Source organism: Fukomys damarensis, unplaced genomic scaffold (assembly GCF_012274545.1).
Source record: "Fukomys damarensis isolate Sample0158 unplaced genomic scaffold, DMR_v1.0_HiC HiC_scaffold_23, whole genome shotgun sequence".
NCBI lineage: Eukaryota > Metazoa > Chordata > Mammalia > Rodentia > Bathyergidae > Fukomys > Fukomys damarensis.
The window spans coordinates 26,798,111-26,814,470 of NW_022900935.1; the positions used below are offsets into that span (position 1 = coordinate 26,798,111).

Sequence of the window (16,360 nt, forward strand, 5' to 3'; positions counted from 1 at the left end):
GGCTTCGCTCCGGCCCCCGGGCTGGAGCGCTACCTGTGAGAACTTTTCCCTTGGCCGGGAGCACCTGGGCGCCCCTCTCCCCCAGAACAGGAAGGAGCGCGGCCTCGGCACTGCGGACTTCGACTTCGGGGCCCACTTCTGAGTATCCCCATCTTGGCCTCCTGAACTGAGCACACCTGACCCCCATCTCGCCCTCGAACTGAAGCGTCCCTTCCAATTTGTGAGCCCTTGGTTATTTCTCTCTCCCGGTGATCCCTCACTTTTCCCCCCACCCCCACCCCAGCGTTGTCTGTGGGTTCCCTGCCCCAGAGCTGCAACCAGCAGAGCCTCCCACCCCCAGATGCCCCCATGAGTTCCTTCCGGAGCTTCCTTCTAATCTTAAACTGCCTCCTCTTGTTTTGCCGGCACATTAGAGATCAGACTCCTGGGTCCTCACATCTTCCTCATTTCCCCACGTTTGACCCTACTCCCACCCCGACTTACCTGTCTGTCCTCAGTTTCTTACTCGAAGCTGTTCCCCTTCCATATAGACACACTGGCTGCCCTTTGCCAGGCCCTGAGGACAGTTGTCCTGTATCTCGGAGACAGCCAGCACTAAGAGCCCCTGGGGTGTCACTGAACCTTTGTGTCTGCCCTGCCTCCTGGAAAGCATAGGACTTACCAAGGTATTATTATTATTATTATTATTAATTTTATTAAAACTGGTTTCATTAAACAGGAAGGGCTTGGTGTGCTGGTGGTGAATTGGGGGAGTGGCCGGGTAGGGCAGCTGGTGAACTTCGTATTGTGGGGTGCCACCTGGTTTTGAGACCCCTTCATGAAGTGGGGTTAAGGATTGATTCAGCCAAAGTCGTGCACATAGTAGGGTTAGTCACATATTGTCACCGGCATCTCAAGCCTGGTAGGGAGGGATGGGATAGGGTGTGCATGGGTGTGTGCACACATGTCCTGGGAGTGCGTTTGGGCGGTGGCATTGCCTGCTAGTTTAGGGTCATTCCCAGCTCCTGTGGATAAGGGAGCATCGCGTGCCCAGCACTGTGCTAGGAACTGAGGATTCATCACTGAATGAGGAAAATCCCTGCCTCTCAGAACTATAGGTGGGGGAGGGGGTCAATCCAATCGTCACTGCTCACAGAAACCTAAGTGTCCTAGAACTTTGTACTTCAGTGTGGGCCACTTGGAAACTTGTTAGAAATACAGGATTTCAGGTCCCATCTCAAACACTGGATCATTAGATTCTGCAGTTTAACAAAATTCCCCCATGATTGATTTGCACACAAAGCTGGAGAAAGGCACAGGGTCCAGGCTGGGGGCTCAGTCTAAAAGAGCCAAAGCTCCTGCTATGAGGAGAGAGACCAAGTTACAGACCACACCACCTGCTCTGAACTTCTAGAGTTGGACTGCACCATCAGTCAGTTATGCCCCTATTTTATCTCCCCTGCTGGGTTGTGAGATGGGGCAGTGTTGACCAGAACTGATGATTTTTTTTTTGGCAGTACTGGGGACTGAACTCAGGACCTTGTGCTTACCAGTGCCTTGAGCTAAGTCCCCCACCCCAGACCAGAACTAATTCTTGATTGTCCACAGCACCAGGGAAGGGCAGCACTGAACAATGACTTGGGTTGAAGTGTGAAGGGGGAATTGGTCTTTGGCCCTGGTCTGCTCTATGGGACTGACCCACACACTAAGCATCAGGCTTTTCCAGGCTTCCTGTCCCAGGGCTCCCAGTCTAGTTGAGCCTGAATTCAGGGTAGGGAAGGGTGGGAAAGGGGATCAGTACATCCAGAAGGCAGGGTGAGTTTTTTGCTTGTTGTACATACCTGGTGCACCTCTCCTAGATCCAGGCATCTGAAGCTCTGGGGTGTTGGGACAGGGTGCGGGTGACAGCTCAGAAGAGGAGAGAGGTGCAGGGAATCTGGGAAGTCTCTCTTTGGAGGTTGGGCAGAAAGTATGCACAGTGTGGTAGAAAGTGTCCTTTATAGCCCCATTCTCCCAGCTGTTAACTGCTTTGAGCAAAGGTGAATTTACTTGATGCATAGCAGCCTTTCCCTTAATATTTGTTTCTTTTTTCTTTTCTTTTTTGGTACAGGAGATCGAACTCAGGACCTTGTGCTTGCAATGCAGGCAACGGAACCACTGAGCTAAATCCCCGGCTCTCCCTTAGTATTTGTTAACCTGATATCGCCATTACTTTCCATTCCCACTCAAATTACTAACTTTTGGTTAAGTTAATTTTTAGCTTTTACACTAGTATTACTGTACAAATACTGTTCTCTGACAAGCTACCAGTACATTATAACAACTCCTTTTCTTGTGTATGACTTTTCATTTTTCCTAGAGTCAATAGTACCATTTTTTCATTTGCTCAGCTTCCTTTGTATCCACCGCTAAATCTTCCCATACCTTCCAGTGGCACTGTGGTAAACTTTTTTTTGTGAAGTCAAACATCAAAAAAATCCATCATTGCTTTTGGTGGTTGTGTTTTGCCATCCTGGGAGCATCTCCCAGATTACTCCATCGTCTAGCTCCAACTTGGACTGATGGCTTTCCGTGTCTGCTGTACAGATGTGGACCTGGAATGTCCCTTCATAGTTATCTATCCTGGGAATTTCCACTATCTCTGTGCTGTGTTGAATCTTTTGCTTCCTGGATTCTATATTTTTCTTTTTCTTGGTTTATTCCCCTGTTCCAGTAGAGGTAATTTGTTTTGGAAACTTTCTTTGTTTGAAATTAAGATGTTTTAACATGAGAAGTTAAGCATGCACTTTGACAATTAAATATTTGAGTTGAAGCTGTGTTTCTGTAGACTTTATGAGTGTGTGGGTGGGGAGGGTATATGGGAATTGGAGAATGGGAGGTTTTTCTCAGTTACCTCCAGGGAAGCCAGGAAGGTGTTACGGTGTGTTTGGGTGGAAGGGTGAAGGCAGGGAGTCTGCTGAGAGTGCCTTATAAGAGAGTTGACAGGAGAATCCCTGGACGGGCTGCATCCAGACTTAGATGGACTTGGAGCATGAGAAGAGTGGCTTTAGGCCCAGGGCTGATGTTACAGGCTCCTGGATCCGGCTAAGAAAGGGTCAACACCACCCCAGCACACAGGGTACACATCAGCTACATAGAAAGACAACACCCTTGGCAGGGACACTGACAGTCATGACAACAGAGAAGCTCCTTCAGGAAACTTTCAGAGCTCTGGGCAGGTAATTAACCTGGAAAGAAAACCGAGCAACATAGAAGCCCTTCTATCTAGTGACAGGGTTGCTGTCAACCCATGTACTTCTCAGAGATTCTGGAAGTAGAAGGTTAAGGGGTTGATTCTGCAAGATACAAGAGGTCAATATTGTCTACTTTTAAAGGAGAAAAATTCTGTGAGCCTTCAGTGTTGATTTTAAATTGTTAAAGGGTGTCACTTGATATGTACCATCATACATTTTTTAGACTTCTATCCCCCCGCCCCCCCGTACTGGGGGTTGAATTTAGGACCTTATGCTTGCCAGGCAGGCAAGGCACTGCTGAGCTACACTGCCAGCCCTAGACTTCTGTTTTTTATGTTGCTGTTGAAGTCTTTGATAAATTCAAACGGCAATAAAACCAAATTTCAAGTCCATGACATTAAGCAAATGTAAAAGAAGATACTGTTTTGCTGAAACGAAACCACTTGCACCGTGAGCGTGGCACTCCCTTCTCCTCGGCAGTTCTTCGGGGTTTGGCCTGCCTGGAGCTATGTGATGACAAAACTCAGCCCCCTCTTCTCTCTTTTGAACAGACTGGAAGCATTTCTTCACATAGCAGGCCACCCACGCACTGGCCCCTTTCTTATAAAACCTACTTTATTTTTTGCCTCATCTCAAGATTAAAGTAGCACTACTTGACAATAAGTATAAATGAATACTTTAAATACCAGACTTCTGTTATAAGAAGTCATTTAGGTGACCCTCAAATATGGCTTAAATTATTTTTATTTTTAATTTTTGGTAGACTATTACTGCAATAAAAATAACATTCCAACTTTCTCATAAATTCCTACATTTATAAGAATATATTCTTGGACCATACTTAAAATGAAGGAATTGAAAATGTAAAAATGCTTATCTAAAGAAATGACTCTTTTCTTAGAAGAGTTGTAATTGTGGACTATTTATAAATTAATACAAGAGAAACAGCATATATTAAAATCTACAGGAAAAGGTGGGGGATGTAGTTCATAGTAGAAATTTTGTTGTTTGTTTTTTTCAGACTGGGTCTTGCTCTGTAGTTCAGCCTGGCCTTGAACTCCTGGAGATCCTTCTGCCTCAGCCTCCTGAGTGCTAGGATTACAGGTGTACACCACCACGCCCAGCCATAGTAGAACTTTTGCCTTCCAGGGTTTGAGCCTCAGCACAGCATAGATAGATAGGTAAATAGATAGGGCCAAACTTGTGTTCAGAGGACATTTCATAGCCCTAACTACACACTAAGGAGATGGTGTTAAGGAGCCTGTTAAAGGGCTACTGCGTTATCCAAGCAGAGAAGGTGGCTCGGGAGAGGTGGAGAAAATTAGACATAGCAAAACCGTAGAATCAGACATTGGCTAAAATCCTGTGAGTCCACCAAGGCTACAAACTTGCTCATTTAATAATAGCATCATGCTGACCCCAAAAGCTTATGGTGATCATTTGTCTGACAGAGAGCTATGGTCGGATGGACTGATTTTAATAATAACAGATCTCTTTTTTCTTTTTTTTTTTTTTTTTGACACAGGGTCTCACTATGTAGTTGAGACTGACCTGGAACTCACTGTGTAGCCCAGGCTGGTCTTGAACTCACACAGACCCTCCTGCCTCAGCCTCCGAGTGCCACCACACCTGGCCAACAATAACAGATCTCAATAGATCCAGGAGCACAGAAGCAACTGCTGTCTTGCTCCCACCAGAGGGCACTTCTGCCAACCTGTTTTACCTGGGAACTCCATGGAACCACCAAGAAAACTAATTTCATAGTTATATAAATCATTCCAGGCAGATGCTTGAAAGTCACCCCAGTCTACTTGATAATCAAACCCTGATAAAGAAGGTGTAAGCCCATTGAACGTAATCTAATTTCACTATGAAAGCAGATGCAAGTTCTCCAACAAACAGTACCAGCAAATTGAATCCAGGTGTGTAATACAGAAATACAGTAGCCGGGTGTGGTGGTACACACTTGTAATCCCAGCACTCTGGAGGATGAGTCAGGAGGATCACAGAGAGTTTGAGGCCAGCCTAGGATACATGGGAGTTCAAGGTCAGCCTGAACTACATAGCAAGACTTTGTCTCAAAATACAAAACCAAAACTGAACAACAACAACAACAACAACAAAAATAATAAGTGCAGTTTATTTCTGGAATGCAAAAGTGGCACTGTTAGAATTATGAGCTCTCCTTTGTGGGAGCTATACGTCATCACCTTTATAAATGGTGAAACGAGCTCAAAGAGTCAAGTGACTAGCAAGGTCAAGCTGCCAAGAGGTTGATTCAGGCCTTGGCTCCAGATCAGCCTGACTCCAAAGTCTTTCTTCTTCCTCTAAGAAGTGAGTGGAGGTAGAAACTTGTATGGAAAACACCCAGCACCAATAACATCCCTCAGTTTGCCCCGATATCCCCACCCGACAGTTCTGATTTTGAAGTGTATCTTTCCATCTTTCCAAGCCGAGTGGCAGCCTTTAGTTTCCTTTGGTTTTAGACTCTTTTCAACTTCCTCCTTACACTCTGCCTGTCTCCCTCCCCTTTCTCTATACTCCATCCTCCTACCTCTCTTCTATTTTTTTCTGGTGAGAAAAGCGCCACCTATCGGTCACCTTTTATGCGCCTGCTTGGAAAAGGAAATGATTGGAAAGAAGCCTGATAATTCCTTGTGGAAGCTGTTGGGGCTGATGGGGAGGGAGACTCGTGGCTGAAAGGCACTTGCTCCAGGAAGTGACCAGTGTGGAAGAGGAAAACTGGGTGTAGTTCCCACCTCCTCTGGGAAGCCCTCCTAGATCTTCCATCTTCCTCCCCCTTCTTGGTAGCCCTTGGTAGCTGCCCCACTGCAGAGAGCTTTGGAATGGGAGTGGAATGGATGTTCTACTTTGCAAGAGGGACCTTGAGGAAAGGGTGCTCGGCTGAAGGTGGCAGAAACCCTGAAGTCTAGAGCTAGGTTATGTAGGCAAGTCCTTTTCCTCCTCTGCCCTTCACAGTAATTCCTAACTCTAAGCTCCTTGACTGTGCCAACCCCTACTCTCCTCCTCAGCTGGGGACTCAGAGATGAATCAGACACTGACCTAGTTCAGAAAAGTCAAATATTGGCAGATGGCAGTGTAGTGTGCAGAGTGCTTTACAAGATGAAGGAGCTGCTAGGTTACCTGGTCACTAACCGGTTGGTGTCTCTGTCCTGATCTGACCTCAGCCTGTCTCCTCTAAAACTAGAGACGGTGCCATATTCTCTCTGCCTGGCTGGGGAAGCAACTGGCCATGGAGATTCACTACCCTGCTTGACTGGGGGCTTCTTGGATAGGCCTGTTCTTCTCTCTCCACTGTCCTGCTCCCTGGGCAGTGTGGCTGGAGCTGAGCATCCTGGGGTTTTGACCTGAGCTGCCCTTTCTCTGGAGGTTGGATGTGGGGTTTAGGGAGTTGAAAATAATTAAGAGGTAAAAGGCCTGAACCCTGCTAGGGGGAGATACAGCCCCCTATCAGTCTGTCTCCCCGAGTTGGGAGAGGTAGGGCCTTGTGTGCTCACTGAAGCAGCTTCCTGAGGCAGCCTGGCTCTGGGTTGGGGTTTAAAGGAAGGAAGACCTGCTGCTCCAGTTCTTAAGAAACTCCTTCTTTCCATCCATCCTAACCTCTGCCTAGCCTAGATGACTGAAAAGAATGACTGCTTTTAACACAGTTTTGGTGGCTCCAAGAGAGGGAACAAGCCAAAACTAGGATGGGAATGGAATAGGAAGATGAGGTCCTCACTAGTGGACTTAGCTAATTCCCTGCCTGCAGAGCTGGCAATAACACAGGCACCCACTAGGTCTGGCTTTCACATCCCTGCCCGGAGTACTCTCAGCCACCAATTCTGCTTTCAGATTGGAGCCTCTAGGGAGTGTTTAGCATACAGAACAGGTTTTTATTATTCTTACATTCTTGTATACTTGGTCTTATTTATTGGTTCAACTCCTTCTTTGAAGGTATTTATTTTATTGGTGCATATATAATACATTCTCACTTGGCTTTAAAAATATAAAAAAGTTTCCGGGGATTTAGCTCAGTGGTTCGGTGGCCTGCCTTGCAAGCCCAAGGACCCGAGTTCAATCCCAGAACAGGTTTTTATTATTCTTACATTCTTGTATACTTGGTCTTATTTATTGGTTCAACTCCTTCTTTGAAGGTATTTATTTTATTGGTGCATATATAATACATTCTCACTTGGCTTTAAAAATATAAAAAAGTTTCCGGGGATTTAGCTCAGTGGTTCGGTGGCCTGCCTTGCAAGCCCAAGGACCCGAGTTCAATCCCCAGTACCCCCCCCAAAAAAATATATGTATGTATATGTATATATATACATATATATATATAAATAAATATATAAATATATATATAAAAGTATCCCATGAAAAGTCTTAATTCTTTTTCCCCAGTTTTCCTGATAATCAGTTATTAGTTTTTTATTCATCCTTCTATATATTTTTGTTGCATAGATAAACCAATTTAAATATACCTTATTTTCTCCTAAAAAAAAAACGGAAGCATAATGTTTATACTGTAGCATATCTTGATTTTTTTTTTTTACCCAATAGTATAGAACTTTTCCGGATCAGTACTTAAAAACTTTATTTTCTTTTATTTTAAATTTGTATTTATAAAACAAGAATTCATAACAAAATAAGAGAAAAACAATAGTTTAATACACTGAATATTGTTATCTTCAAAGTAATTACTCAGCGTAAAAGATACAAACCAAACCAATTCTTATGAATAAGAAACAGATAATAGCACAAAACTTTCTTTGCACCAATCTAAGATAAAGTAGTAGTATAAATGAAACAAATTAGCAAATATATTAAAATGTTTTTTAGACAATGAAATATGCAATGTATCTGAACTTCTCTTTGCTTCCTGTTTATTGCTCTTTTGTATATTTATATATATTTTGTTTCTCATATAAGAGACGCCATGCATATTTGAGCTTGTGTTGAACATATGTCACTTACCATTGTTCTCAGGGTGCATCTCTTTACCTACAACTGCAAGTTTATCTTTCTTTATGGCCGTGGAGTACTCTGTTGTGTATAAATACCACATTTCCCTTAACCATTCATCTCCTGATGGACATATACCTGTTTCCAAGATTTAGCTATTATAAATTGTGTTTCCATTAAGTGAAATAAATAGGACACACACGTGTAAATGCCGAATAGTTTCTCTGGTGTGAGAAACTGAAAGTGTAAATAAGGATCAAAATGTAGACTAGATAATAGGAAATAGGAAGAAAAGGAGCAAAGGGGAAAGGAAAGTGGGCAGGGTAGGGGAAAGGAAAGAAGTGAATGGAATTAATATGAGAAAATGAAAAAAATGGAAACAAAGTCTGTAAATAGGGAGGGGTGGAGGGGTTGAAGGGAGGGCAGGGGAATGGGGAAAATATAAGAATCAAGGTATATTATGTAAAGGTACAAATCTCCAGTGATGAATGCCATTATATTTTATACCTAAAATGTACCAATAAAATTAATTAAAACAGAACAATTGTTTCTCTAAACACAGGTATGTATATTTCCCTGTAATATGATTTATTCTTTAGACAGCACACCATTGCATTCTATGGGTATGTCATTATTTAACTGCCCCCTTCTTGGTGGGCATTTACACTGTCTCCCACTTTTTAACATACTGATGGAGGCTTTGTGTGTATTTCCTATCATATGTCTATATGGTATCTCTTCAGGAGAAAGCTCTAAAAATGGATTTCCATGTAGCCCTTGTCAGGACACCACAGTCTCTAGATACTGGCTCTTTCCATAGCTGTCTCCTTTTCTCAAAGGGACCCTCGGTGACCGTAGTCAGAATTTCATCTTCTCAGACTCACTGCCCTCCTTCCTGGTGCCTCTTGTCAGAATATCACCAGGGCCCCTCACAGAAGCCTGGGTCCTTGCCTCCCTTTCCTGGATGAGCTCTGTGCCCTGGATGTCGAGTGTCCAGGGTGATGGATCCTGTGCCTTCTAGCCCCAAGCCTGGGGCATCAGTGGCAGGTGTGGGGAAGCAGCTTTTTTGACTTCTGCATTTCAGTCCTCCAGGTTTCCTGATACATGCTTCTCTCCCCATCTGGCCTCCCAATTGTGCATCCTTTCTTTGAGTTCTAAATTCTGCCTCTGATTTCCATTTCATTGCTCTCATCCCCCAAAGGAGTGGTCCCTGCTTTGAGGGAAGAAGTAGAAGCCCCCATGAAGGATTGTGATAAACAGGGAGCTAAACTCCATGCCTAGAAACAAAGTCCTCAGCAACTTGGGCACCTCTGGTTTGGCCCACACCTGTGAGGTCAACTCATATAGCATATGGTGCCATTTGGGGCTGACCTAGGTAGGAGGAGGGGGGCCCTGTTCAGCAGGCTCTGAGGTGGCTGGGAGGGCCGTGTTGTAACATGATTACTATTGCTGTGAATGGGAAGCTTTCACATTTGGGATTATAGTTAGGGTAGTTGTTAAGAGCTGATTCTACAGCTGGATTGACCAGGACAGGGAATGGATGCACTTCTCACTTGTTAGATTAGGATGTGGAGGACCTGGGAGAAGCAGGGGTCACCCTAAGGTCACACAGGAAGATAAGCAGGGCTGGGAGTAGAGGCCTGTCTCATTCCCTGCCTCCTCTGCAGCTGGAGAACAAACCAGTGGGAGGTGCATTTCCCGCAGGTGGGAGCAGGCTTCCCTCAACATGCCCAAGTTGGAGAGGATGATGAGAAACCTGACTCAGGCATTCTGACTCATGGTTGGCTCTAGCTAGTGTACTGGTACCCAGGAGTCCTCCGGGAGTAGGCTAAGAATTTCCTTGGTTCCAGTCTCCAGCCCAGCCATCAGATACTTTACAAATGATCTTGAAGTGTAGAGAGTTTATTGTCTAAGAGTAAAAAGTGTTAGAAGCATAATGTGAATCCAGCTCTAAGAGATGCACTCTTTCTGTTGTATCTAGACACCTAAGATTCATACTCAGCGATCACCTAGCCTGTACTTGAGCACTACTGGTGACAGAGATCTCACTACCATCAAGTAGCTCAAGGTAACTTACTGCATCTCTGGGTCACAGCCCTTCTGGAATATTTCTCAAGCATGAAGTCACAGAAAGTAAGTCTCATCACAGCTTTCTGGCTCCCCTTTGCCTTAATCTCTCTGCCCCATCTCAGCCCTTAGAGATCTGGTATGGTAGCTGTGCCTGTTTTTTATTTATTTATTTTTTATTGCTGTCTATTCTAGGCTGGCCTGGGACTCACTATGAAGTTCAGGCTGGCCTTGAACTCTTGGTGATCCTCCTGCCTCAGCCTCCTGCTGGGATTACAGGTGTACACCACCACACTGGCCTACCCATGGCTTTTTCTTCAGACTGACTACCCCAGGTCTTTCCTTTGTGTCGTTAGGACATTTTGCCATCCTTTCTTGTGACAGGCTGCTCCTCTCATTCGTACATTAGTGGCTTATACAAGGTTGACATTTATGTCCTGTTCACATAAAATCTGTGCAGGCAGTTCAGGGTGACGAGCAGTTCAGTGTTTCTAGAACTCATAATCTTTTTCTTCTATGGCTTTGCTTTTAGTGAAATTCAACTCAACTAGCAGAAATCTAGCTCAACCTACCTTAACTAAAGGAGATATTTCTTTCATGTCTCTGGAAAGTCCAACTGCTATAGTTTCAGGCAGAGCTGGGTCCAGGACCTCAAAACGAATCAAACAAATGAAAAACAACCAAACAAAAGCCATGCCATTACCACGGCTCCATCTCTCTTGGAGGCTGTTTCCCTCTGTGTGTGGTCCTCAGTGTCAAACAGCGTGTTCCACATGGCAGGAAAGACGGCTTCTGGCAGCTAAGCCTACATGTGTGTCTTCCAATCCAAAAGGAGAAACACTCTCCCCAGAGTCCTGGATTATACATATCCCAGAGTCCCATAGTCTGTACACCTCCAAGTCCCAGTACCTATGTGTCAAATCCAGGGAAGGAGTGAGTGGCTTCACCTAGACCAGTTACTACCCCTGGACCAATCACTGGGCCCTGGACTGGCAATGCTCTGATCCAGCTGGGTTGCCCATCGTCTCCTAGCGGTAAGTGGGAAGGAGACAGAAACCAGACAGCTCTATTGGACTACATAGAGCACAGGAGGTTTGTTGTTGTTTTGTTTTGTTTTCAAAATGTAAGCATATTCAGCTCTTCAGACCAAGGAGAGTTACTTTGTCCTACACGCAAGGGGGGACCCTGGAAAATTTTGACAGGTCTGGGAGAACTTGTTATAACCATTTTAAAAGGAGGAAACTGAGGCAGAAAGCACAAGAGAGAAATCCAATGACTGTTGCAACCAGGGATCGTGGAAGCGCTGGATCCAGGGGCTCAAGCTTTATTATTAAGGTTCCCTGTCTCTCTACACCATTTTCCTCTGTTGAATTTCTGCTAGTTGAGTTGAATTTCACAAAGAGCCGAGCTATAGGAGAGAATGATCCTGAGTCTGAGACCGCTGAACTGCCACACCACCCTGAAGTGCCTACTCAGATTTTATGCGAAAAGGACATGAATATCCATACTGTTTCAGCCACTAATGTGGGTTGAGGGGGTTCTAGTTCTGAAAGTTAAGAGGTGTTCTTTCTGGTTAGGAATGGGGATCTGTGGAGGAGAAACCACCTTTGATCTCAGAGAACACATACTTCTCCTTACTGAGGAGTCCCAGGCAGAGGGAGATGTAGGGCATACACTCATGTACCCACATACCTAGCACCAATTAGACACTGACTGTGTCAGGCTGGAGGAAGAGTGATTAATAATGATGACGCAAAATATTTATTGAGCTCTTTCAAATTTTCAGTGCTTTGTATGTATTATTTCACTGAATCCTTACAAGAAGGGCAGGTACAATTATCCCCATTTTGTAGAGAAGGAAAGATGAGGATGAATGGAATACAATCCTTGTTTTCATGGAGCTTACAGTCCACATAGGGAGAGGAACTGGGAGATGTATCCCCAAACTGGGGAGCTAAGAGCAACAGCCCCTCACAGTCTGGCGAGTGTGTAGGGTATTGTCAGGGAAAGTGGCTCATAAAGCTTGACGTTTGTTATACACCAAGGAGGATTAGGAGGTATGAGTCAGGCAGCCAGTGAGCAAGTAAGAGCAAATCAGGAGCGAGTGGAGAGCAGAGAATGGAGAGGAACTGGACAAGTAGACAACACTGCTGCCAGGCATCCTGTGCGGACAAGCACACCACACCCCCTCCTCCCCAGTGAAGCCATCCTGCAAGTGTTTCAGGCTGCTGGGCACTGACTGATGTCTAGGGCCTCAGGAAAACCCCTGGCAAGTCACCCTCTCTGGTCCAGCTGGATCTTGGGTCTGCACAGTGCCTCCTGGATGTATATTAGCAGGACAGATGTCGGCCCCTCCCTCCCTTGGGCAAGCGGGGTGGTGATGGTTAATGGGGAAGGTAGTATTTGCCCAAGTTGAGGCAGTTCCCAGCCTCCCTGTTTACATAAGACTTTCAATCCAGTCCGGAAACTTGGGGCCCTTCGGAGCAACCTGGAACTTCTCAGCTGTACAGACTGTCGAGATCCGATAAAGATGGAAATGAGAACAAAGAATGAGGCTCTGAGTCTCCGAGTTACTGCCAAAGGGATGGAGTAGGGTTAGGGACTCCAGGGTGAAGTTCCTGACTTTGTATGGATGCTGGGTTCCTCCAGAGGGTGCTCTTCTCTGGGAGCTTCCCAGCCACCAAGGCCGGCCTCCTACAGACAGACTTTTTGCTTCTCAGCGGCTTACTGTGGTGTCGCATTCACCACACAGGACACAAGGACTTAGGGCCTCACCAGTCACAGCAGTACTTGGAAAGGTTAACACCACCCCAAGTGTGTAAGGTGCACAGTGGAACTAGGTTGCTATGGTTAGGCACCCTTCCTTCTGTCTTGCTCCAATTTCAGGACCCTAGGAAAACATCCCATTCCTCAAGTGCCACTGCTCTAGCAGGCAGCCCTTAATTGGTAGGAAGACGGGCCCGTAGTTTTAGACTTCCAGCCTCTGCAGCTGGCTGTTCGATCACCAAAGTCATTGACCCCCTAATCAGAGGGCACTCTCGCCAGTCCTCCTTCCCTACTGATGGGAGTTGTTGGTTTGCAGTCCCAGCCTAAGCCTTGCCACCTCAGGTTTTGGAGGAAAGCTGTAACCCTGATGGCTGGCCTTCCAGGGAGGTCCAAAGGGCTCCAGAGACAGATCCATAGGAGATGACCTGGCACAGGTGCCTGTCATTTAGGGGTGTACTTGGCCACACAGGGCCACAGTTGCCCTGAGTAAACACACATCTGCAGACAGATAAGCAGACCATCAGACCCGGGATCGAAGAGTCCAAGGCAGCCTACAGGTACCTGGGGCTCCCGCTCCAGTATACTGGGAATTGCCCACACTCCCTTGGCTCTGCTGCCTCTCTGTTTTCCAGAGCATGGAGCCTGCCCTACCGGGGTTGGTAGTCACCAGAAAATTTTGGAGCAGCGCTGTTTTGCCCGCTCCTGAGCCAGAAATCCTTTTGCCAAGAACCAGAGACAAAGTCTTCACTGATCACCTGATCCCAACCTCTGCACAGTGCTCGGCTGCACCGCGCTGGAGCAAGCTCATCTCCCAGACCCCCGGGTGGATGAGGCAGGGAGGGGTCTGTGGAAGGAGGAAGATGGAAATCCCCACTCTCAAACTTTGCCATGCTGAGATGTGGGTCGATAGCAGAGGCACCTGGGTGGGGGTGGGCAGCTGGGCTGCAGGGGTCAAGGTATACACATTGGAGTCCTGTCATCTCTGTACCAGGGGAGCCCTGCTGCTTGAGGGGCACCCCTGCAAGCTACATGCTCTAGTGTCTCCTGCCTCCAACACTGGCTGAGTGTCTGGAAAGCTCTGGAGCAGGTTTAGATCCAGGTGGAGAGAGAGGTCCAGAGGGCAAAGCATCTTGTCCTAGAGCAGCGGCCTGGTAGGGAGTGGGCAGTGAAGTAGCACCAGCCTCAATGCTTTGTGGGGGAGGCTGGGCCAGTTTGAGGAATAAAATCAGAATAGCATGGGGCTTCCTGTCCCAAACACAGCTCAGGCCTTCCACAGCCCCGCCCTGTGAGGAGCAGCCATTACCTGCCCCAAAATCTGCCAGCTTGAAACCCCAAAGGCCACCCTCCCCGAAGGCAATCAGCAATGGGCAATAGGCAATCATTGTTCTACCCAGTCTGGGACAAGCTCCTCCAGGAGTGTGGACTTATTTCTATCCTCATAATTGCCAAACAGCTCTTCCTTCCCCAAGCTGAGGACAGCTGGTCCACAGGGCCTGGAAGCCACTGAGAGCAACACATACTTCACAATAAACATGTAACAACTTCTCCCCCTGCAACATGAACATTTTGGAATCGAAAATGATAGGTACACTCTCACCTTCGGATTGTTCCGAGCTGCTGGGGGAAGGTGGCTAGGAGGTGAAGCAGATGGAAGAGGCTGGGCCAGATTGGGAACTTTGTAGTCCAGGCCTACAAAGCCCCGTTTCATGGAGGCTGCAGTAGACACAGGCATTGGTGTCCAGGATTTTGGGGAGGGAGCCACACACCCTTTCAGAACCACAGTCACCAAGGGATGAAATAGAAGGAGCTGAGAGCCCATAGGCTAGAAAGGCAAGGACCACTAGAGAAGCCCTCAGTGCACTTACTCTAGGAACTGTTTAAAACAAATTTTTCTAGAGTCTTAGAAGGGATATGAGCCTACCAGAAATCTCCTCCCCAGGTAAGAGGGGAGCTCCATCAGGGAAGGGGAGTATTTGGATAGACAAGTTCTGGGCTGGGAGCCCGGACACCAGGGCCCACCCGACTTAAGGCCCCATAGAAGCTTGCCTTCTAATCTGCTCTCCTGGGCCCCAGTTTCTACTCTTATAAAAATATTCGTGGAGAATGTGGAAGGCTCCTTAAAGTCCTGGCCCCACCTCCATCCTGCAGAGCAGAGGCTGAAAGGTACTATAGCATTGAATTGCCTCAGGGCCACGCAGAGGCAGGGGCTGGAGGCTACTGGAGCATTAGAACCAGGGGATTTGGGCAGCAAATACTTCAGGCCCCTGAAGCTGGGCAGCGGGCTGGAGGTTGAGGACTCAGGAGAGCACTGGCAAGGCAGAAACTACTGGACCCCATTTGCTGTTTTTGAAATGAAGACATTCAGAAGGTGAAATGGAGTAGGTGTTTTTCCTCTGCATTTACTTAGACGCTAGCAGAGCTAAGCTGGGTGCAGTTAGTGTGTGGTCAATGGTGTCAGGTATCAGTGAGGAGGGTGAGAGAGATCTCCAGTAGTAAAGACCAAGTCTGAGGTATGTGCAGACTTGCCAGATAAAATAATCAGCAGGCCTATGTACCTGGGTTTGTCTGGACTCCTGTAAGAAACTCTCCAGACTCCTTTTTTTCCCCTCCCTTGCAAGGCCCTGCCACCAGGAAATTCTCACTGGAGAATCACTAATTGTCCCTCTCCAATTTATTGCTCCCGATTTGAGGATGGGTCCTCTTCTCTTTTGCCTGGGAATAGTCTGTTTGTGTAGCCTCCACACACCAAGTGGATCCCATGGGTCAGAGGCCCCAGGGGGACCCAGAGGATTTGCTCTGGCTGGATATGAGCAGCCAGACCTGCCTTCTACCCATTCTGCTCTTGGAAGGATGAAAAACTATTCGTGAGGATTACATGACAGGGGGTGCCACCTAGCCTTCGCTATCTTGTTGCAGCAGCCTGAGTCTCCCCCTTCCCTGGGGCCTTTGCAGCCCCATCTGTAGAACTCGAGGGCTGGCCTTACACTAGGCTCTTCCACTGACTGGAGGCCGCTGTTAGAAGAGAATCCATCCACCCTCACATCCACCCTGCAGATTCAGCTCATCGGAGCTGCAAATTCGCTGCTATCCTGCTTCCAGTGCTTTTCCACAGGGGACTGAATTCCACATAGTGATTGGAGATGGTACCAGTGAGCAGTCCTGGTCTGGACCACGGCTTGAGATTCGGGAGGAAGACTACATTGCCCCAACCCCTTTCTCTCCAAGAGAACAAGGCCTCCAAAATCTGCAAAGCACTCTCAAAGCTTCCTCCATAAATAGTCAAAAATAGGATGACTTACTTAGTAGTCATGAGGTAGGCATCTCTAATTTCACGTTTACAGTGGAGGAGA

General features: G+C 46.7%; 1 long non-coding RNA gene across 1 annotated transcript; it reads left to right on the forward strand.

Annotated features, from left to right (window-relative positions):
* The first annotated feature begins 6 nt into the window (after positions 1-6).
* Positions 7-3,048, forward strand: LOC104852527. The gene is made up of 3 exons (XR_777511.2): positions 7-220; positions 531-665; positions 2,090-3,048. It is a non-coding gene; the product is annotated as an uncharacterized LOC104852527 (long non-coding RNA).
* The last annotated feature ends 13,312 nt before the right edge of the window (positions 3,049-16,360 follow it).